The sequence below is a fragment of the Triticum dicoccoides genome, chromosome 1B (assembly GCF_002162155.2).
Source record: "Triticum dicoccoides isolate Atlit2015 ecotype Zavitan chromosome 1B, WEW_v2.0, whole genome shotgun sequence".
Classification (NCBI taxonomy): domain Eukaryota; kingdom Viridiplantae; phylum Streptophyta; class Magnoliopsida; order Poales; family Poaceae; genus Triticum; species Triticum dicoccoides.
The window spans coordinates 588,515,620-588,523,049 of NC_041381.1; the positions used below are offsets into that span (position 1 = coordinate 588,515,620).

At 46.8% G+C, this 7,430-nt stretch overlaps 1 pseudogene; it reads right to left on the minus strand.

The window, feature by feature from the left end:
• Nucleotides 1–534: 534 nt before the first annotated feature.
• The window catches only part of LOC119309411, a 9,388-nt pseudogene continuing 2,492 nt past the window's right edge, over nucleotides 535–7,430 (minus strand).

Below are 7,430 nucleotides of genomic sequence, written 5' to 3' on the forward strand. Positions count from 1 at the left end.
GGTCGAAAAAGGTCAGACATGCCACAAGTTGCATACGGTGTCGAAAATTGTTCAAACCTGGCATGAATGCCTACATGAGAATTCTCATCTGCTTGCAAAAGATGGAGTCATTTCAAGAATTTCAACGGAGAGTGTCTAGGTAGGACAGAACGCTCCGTCCGAGAACACGATGTTTCTCGAAATTCTTGAAAGGCCCCAAATCTGTTTCACGACCTTGTATGATAAATTTAAGGCATCATGACAAGTTGTTTTGGTTTTCGACAAATTTTGTATTTTCTAAAGTTTTCTCGGTAAAAAAGGAACGATAAACGGCCAGATGTGTCGCAACTTGCATTGTTTTTGGCATAAAGTGCCTTAAAAAGACCGTTTTCATTACGATTGTGTTTTTACATCACCGGTCACAGCGCTCCAAATATGTAGAAGCAGGAGGCGTTTTTTGGCATAATGAAATAATTTGCATCATCATATGCATATACACCATCTGTTGTTGAAGCATTGTTTTTCGCCCAAAGTACTCTAAACGGCAGTTTTGAGATGCTCTAAGATACAAGCATTCGGATTGCACTGATGCTACCTTCCCTCGAGAACCGTCATGGTCATTGTGTTTCTGGTGTTCACAGTATCGTCTCTCCTCTCTTCCATCATTGTGAAATATGCAGGCTGGATCGGCGTCGGGAGCGACATGGACGACACACTTCCGTTCTCAAATATGGACACGACGGATGACATGAGCGGCCTCCTGCTTGGTTCATCCTCGACGCAGAGGAGCCCGACGTGGATGCAGACCAATGCCTCATCAGCTGAACAGCTCCCTGCCATGGATGGATCCACCACGTCTCTTGCCTTCCCTTCCCTCCACAAGCTCCATGCCTACACGAAGCAATATATGGAATTAGACATAATAACATGGAATGGACTGTACTGAGAAAGGAAGTTAACTGCATGAACTTGGCAGCTCTAGTTAATGCATGTGCTTACAAAGGCAATAAGGCTCGGGAACTCCATGATGCCATCGGAAGAGCTGATCCTGACACCACTCACAATCTCCAGGAGCAGCACGCCGAAACTGTACACGTCGGACTTGACGGAGAAGACGCCCGCCGTCAAGTACTCGGGAGCAATGTAGCCACTGTCCACACATTTTTTGTTTGTTTGTCAGGGAGGTGCTACAGTAATTTATGGCAAATGCTAGTAATAACCAACTTAAACCAAAGTGAACCCTCTATTTATTTTTCTTTCTGTAAATTCACCCAAGTGTTGAGATTACTCACTATGTTCCGACGACGCGCTTGGTGTTGGCCTTCACCTGGTTGTCACCGAAAATCTTGGCCATGCCGAAATCCGCTATCTTGGGCCTCATCTCCCCGTCCAGCAGCACGTTGCTGGCCTTGAGGTCCCTGTGTATCACCGTCAGCCGAGAGTCCTGGTGTAGGTAGAGGAGCCCCCTCGCCACGCCCTTGATGATCCCCAGCCGCGTCGGCCAGTCTAGCACCGACTTCATTGCACTGTCTGCAGCAAACAAACTTGAGGAACTGTGGCAAAGAATAAATTCAGTAACTTGCTTTAGTACTCTTGCTTAGGCCACATTCGGTTTATTACATGAATTTTGTAGAAATTCTTACGGATAGGCCTCATCTGAAGGTTTGTAAGAATGGATTCTTATTCCTATGTAGGATAGGAACCAATTCTTCGGATTAATAAGAAAAAAACATTAGCCTAGACCCGGTGAAAAGGTTTCTATTATATGAATCAAATGGCATATTTTCTCATATAAAAATGGCCCTATAAAAATTGAGGTACATGCCATCTTATTTCCTATGGCTTTTCTATTCTCACAATATTCCTATCCTATGAATCAAAGAGACCTGGATGTATACGTACCAAAGAGGATGGTGTCCAGGCCTTTGTTGGGAAGGTACTCGTAGATGAGCAACTTCTCTGCTGCCTCGGTGCAGCAGCCAAGGAGACGAACCAGGTTCCTGTGCTGAAGTTTGGAGATCAAAATGGCCTCGTTCTTGAACTCCTCTGCCCCTTGATCTGAATTTTTACTCAGCCTCTTGATAGCAACCACTTGACCCCTGTCTAATGTTCCCTTTCGAATGAGCAAGAAACCAATGTTTAAGGTGTTAAAACTGTTCCTCGCATCGGATGAGAAAGTTTCAAGTGACTAAAAATTAGAAAAACTGGTAAAAACAATTATAGTACCTTGTAAACCTTGCCGAAGCCTCCACGTCCGATCGTGCATGTTTCGGAGAAGTTCCGTGTGGCGGCAACAATGTCGGCAAACCGTATGTATGGGAACTCAAGATCTTCAGTGTGATCTACTTGGCCCATTTCATTCCAATTAGACGCGGTCAGCTTGTTTCAGCTCTCGGTTGAGTTGGTTCTTCTTCCCTTGTCTGTAATACATTCCATCACCAAATGCATGAGCATCACATGTTAATAAAAAGGTGGAAGAAAAATAAACCTGCATGTACTTCTTTGCTACAGTTAGTTTAAATTTATCACTGAAATTTTGCTTAATGAAATTACTGTACCTCTGAACCTGCAGAACCATAAACAGAAAATGCAGGTGAGCATCAGGACACTTGCTAACACCGGCAGCACAATTTTCAGTGCGTTTTTGCTTGCATTTCTTCCTGCACATGCAAATGCAGGCAAAGTTTGATCAAAGAACCGAATCGGCCAAAGGGGCGATTTTCTTTACAGAATTAGGCAAAATCCCAACAGAAAATTTGACAAATTTTGGCAAACTGAACCTGGTTGAGGAGTGAAATGAGAAAGTTTCTGGAACCTTTCTTTTAACCTAGCGTTGTAATTCTTAGTTTGGAATAACTATGGAAAAACCACTCACATGGTAGATGGAAAATTACCCTGTAAACTGTATCTTTGCTTTCTATCCCATGGAGCGTAAGTTTGTTATTAACACATGTGGCTAATGATCGTTTGTTATAGTATAAGACTAGATCATTGGTGGCACGCGTTGCCGCGCCCGTCCATTGTGGCATTGAGTTAGGTAATTGCATAGAAATAGACACGAAACATGCATGTTGAGATGGTTGTGTGTTTGCAAGATCTTCACTTTTATCATATGATAGAATAACACTCACAGGAAGTTCTATAAAAAATTCACGCGTTGCTGCGTCCGTCCTTTTTTCCGTAAAATAACCCATATATTGACAAAAAGATAACTCGGTAATAACATAATAAACATAATTAAGTTTCTGTTGTTTCATTTGGTATGCATGCTACATTCGTTGTGGATAAGTAGATAAATCCATGCAATTAGCGTGGATTGCCAATTAGAAGTTTCATTGTGCATAAGTAGCTAAATACAAGCAATTAGCTTGTATTGCCAAGTAGAAGTTTCATTGTGCATAAGTAGTTAAATTCAGGCAATATTAGCTTGGATTGCCAAGTAGGAGTGCACCGACAAAACTAAAAAGGAACCGGGTGATCAATCTTTTGACCAAAAACAGATGAATGTATGTAGGTGGAAGCAAAATTGTCGTTGTGAGAAAAATGGATAGAAATTTCATTAACTTAATAAGGTAACAAACTTTAAAGTTACACCCTGGACTCAGGAATGCTATGTCGTCAAGACGATGCATGATATGTACTTATTTGTCTAGAAAGAGGGCACCCACCAGTACTAAAAAGAAATATGCTTACCTGGATAAAAATTTCCTGAAAGTACCATTCTAACAATATTAAGTGTGGACAAATAAACTGAAGGGTTGTGTGGCACTGCATGCAGTATCCTATGAAAAGATTAATCTGATATAGACAACATTGTAGATCCATATAGAATTTATTATCGTAAGACATGTTCGGTGATGTGGAGGCGTATATTTCCATAGATAAATAGTAATCCACGATCTTACTATTTAGGTCATGTTGATAATGAAAAATGTTAAAATCTCTGCCCATTTGATGCAGGCATATCAATATCTCGAGACTCTACGGAGGCAAAAGGAAAAGAGAGCGACAAAACATACATAATAGGAGAACATTCAATGGTTGCTAGTGAGTCACCTGAAATTCTAGGTCTTGTTGCTGTTCAACTTCCTATAGCAACAAGAAGACGTAAAAAATGAAATTTGTACACAATAGCAAGGTTTAGCGATCAACAACCTGGGAAATAAATCTTATCTGTACTTGAGGTTCTTGATGTAACTAACTGAATTCAGGATACTCCTGCCTACATGACTTCTACATGGTAATTGGACCAGAAATTGCATTATTCTGCAATAGCATGTTCAAGAACAACAAACACGATCACTTCTTATCACTGTACCTTAAACAGAGCGAAACAACGACGGACCTTGACTGGTGGAGCAGATTTTCATTGAATTATAGATGAAGAAATAATAGGAGAGTTGTAGGTTGAGCATTACAAGAAACAGCAAGCACCAGTTGTGCAAGGTATAAAACAACAGAGAGAATCAGTGCAGCTCTGTCGATCGGAAGGACGGAAGGTTGCAGAACTGCAGCGTTCGCTTCTACATCGCCTAAGCGGATGGGCGATTGGCAAGCATGCGAACCACGTCTTCCGGAGCAGCAGAACACAGGGAACAGGAAGCGTTGTGCGGCCAGCCCCTCTTTGCCAAGTTGTCCGCCGCCAGAAATTTTCTCAAGATTGCGAGCCATGAGAACACCCTACACTTGAGCGGCGCATCGAATGATGTGCTTGAAATTTGTGCCCCTCTCTCCCTCGAATTGGAGGGAGAATGCCGACGCCGTCGAGAACTCACCAGTCGGCGTCCATCGGCAGGAGATGGAGTCTGCGAACGCCGAGAGCTCGACCCCTTGGATGTTCGTCCAGAGTAGCTGGAGACACCGATCGGGGCGGAAGATTGGGTGATAAATAGGAGGAGGGAGGCAAAGGGACTGAACGAAACTCCACCATCGACCGCAGAGGAGTCGCGCACCTTAACTCACATTAATGGCTAATGGCTAGTAGGAACGGCTCCTTAACTCGTCAATTCAACGGCGCACTAAAATCAACCGCCCATGCTGCCCCAGGACAACTCCACATCTTCTCTCAAAAAAGAAGAAAGTATAGTTTCCCCCCTCAAATCTCTATAATTGGTTCAAATTCCCCCTCAAGTCCAAAACCGGATTAATCACCCCCTCAAATCTGTTATACCGGATCAATCAGGCCCCAAGGTGGTATTGGACATGATTTAAGGTGGTTTTGAGTTGTTGATGCTGACTGGACATATAAAAGTCAGCTGCGATGAGTCTCCCCCACCAATCGTCTGCCTCTCCGGCGGGGTCTGGCAGGTGAGCCCCAGGCCGCGTGACGCGGTGCCTGCGAGGTCGTCCATTTGCGGCCTCCAATGGGAAGCAGAGCCAGCGGACGTGGCGGCAGTGCTCGCCGTGGTGCGCGAAGACGAGGCGAGGCCCCGGAGCGGCTCATGGAGAACCGGCGGTGCAGCAGGCCGAGGAGATTGGAGGGGCGGTGATCATCTCATCGGGACCTGCGCTGCGCGATGGCTGAGAAGTGCTCGAATAGGTCGGCGTCGGCACCATCCCGTCTGGGTCAAGGTCGAGGAGCTCGGTGGCCGCCTTGTCGTAGACTGTCTCCTGACACTTCTTGTCGGTCGTCCGGTCCACCTCATAATCTCGGATGACCGGCGGCCACGGTGGCAGTACTAACCTTCGACTACGAGGTCGGGGAGGAGATCAAGAGCCGCGGCGCGCGGACCCGCCTCTGCGTGCGTGCAGGAGTACAAGTGGCGCCCAAACGCCGGCAGCTTCCCGAGCGCGCGCACACCGATGATGTCCCGCGGTCAAACGATCACATCGCGTTCCCGTCGGCAGCCCCGGGGTAGTGCAGTACGAGTACCTCCCAGTCCGGGAGAAGCACGACCTCAGTCTCTAGCAGCAAAGATCGTGAATTTCGGCCGGCGGCCGGCATGGCGGACGCAGTAGTCCGTGGACGACGAAGAGGCGGGTGTACAACTGACGTGGCGGGACGAGCTGCAGCACACGGCCGCGACGAGCAGCCCCGCGGGGTCGAGGCGACTGAAGCAGAGGACCGCGGCGAGCGACATGGTGATGGCCACGGCCGGCAATGAGCGCATGACACCGCGTCACGGCGTGCTGCCGGCGCGCGTGCAGTTAGGCCGGCAAGCTGCTTATTGCCGGCGCAGATGCATGACCGGTATGGATAGGCCGACGACAGGTGTCCCTGGCATACAAGGCGCTTGAAAATGTCTTCGTCAAGAGAGTCAACTCGCGGCAAGGCGTGAACCGCGTGGCCTCGATGCGTAGTATGTACGACCGACGTGGCATGTAAGAAGAGAGAAAATAGGAGCAAAACCACCTTCAATTCTCTCCAAAACCACCTAGGGTGAGATTTATACGGTTTTGCAAAGCTTCGGGGGGAAATAATCCGGTTCTGAAGTTCAGGGGGTTATTGATCCATTAGGAAGGATTTGAGGGGGAAAACTATACTTTCTTCCTCAAAAGAAAAAGGACAACTCCACGGCTGCCGCAGAACTCCACCATCCAAGGGAGACCCACCAGACAACACGATTAAGCCCACCAGTCCTCCATCAAAGAGAAAACCCACCAGGCCCATTTTAACCGGAGATGACCGAAAATGTTACTGGAGCAGCGGCCCACCACTACATACCGCTCCGTGGTTACTGAACGACAAACCAAAGCGACCAGAAAGGGCAATCAGACGGCCAGAAACACATAAATCTCAAGATCTAATGGCCAGAAATGCAAGTGGTCTGAGATGGTTGGAAAGATGCGCGGTTATAATATTTCCAAATTACATTTTACAAGAGGGTAAGTAATTTCTATCCCACATACGTGTTTTGCTGTAACTTTTAAAAACTCAGAAATACAATTTTCATTGAGCTTTTTACAAAATGGGTTCAGTTCGGTTGCGCATTTTCCAGCATCTAGCCATGTCTGTGTTTGGTGTGTTTGTATGCGAAAATCGTAAACTCGCGGAAATTAGTTTACGTGCTGGATCGTCGGCGTAGCAAAATTTGCTCGGAGCGAACGTGCTTCAGCTGTCCATACCGCGCGACGAGCTTCCGCCCGTTGATTCTCCGTGTAAAACAGAGTGCTAACAACATGGCAACATGCGCGTGCATCGTGCAAAATCCATGTCATGCCGTATTGGAGTCCATTTCATTTATAGCCGGTTGTGAATTTTGAGGCAACTACCAAATATAATTTGGGAATGGCTAGATATAAGTGGTTTGGTTTTTGAATTTGAGGCCGTTTTGGGATATCGGATGCAGATCCAACGGCGGGCAACCCTTCTTCTTCCTCCAGCTCATCTCCTTCCTTCGAATTGCCCTGCCGCCACCAGCCTAGCCGCCCGCGGCCGGCCGGCGGCACTCCCGTGCAGCCTCGCTGCACCACCCTCCCCCAAACCATGGCCCACCGGCGTGCTCCCCCCC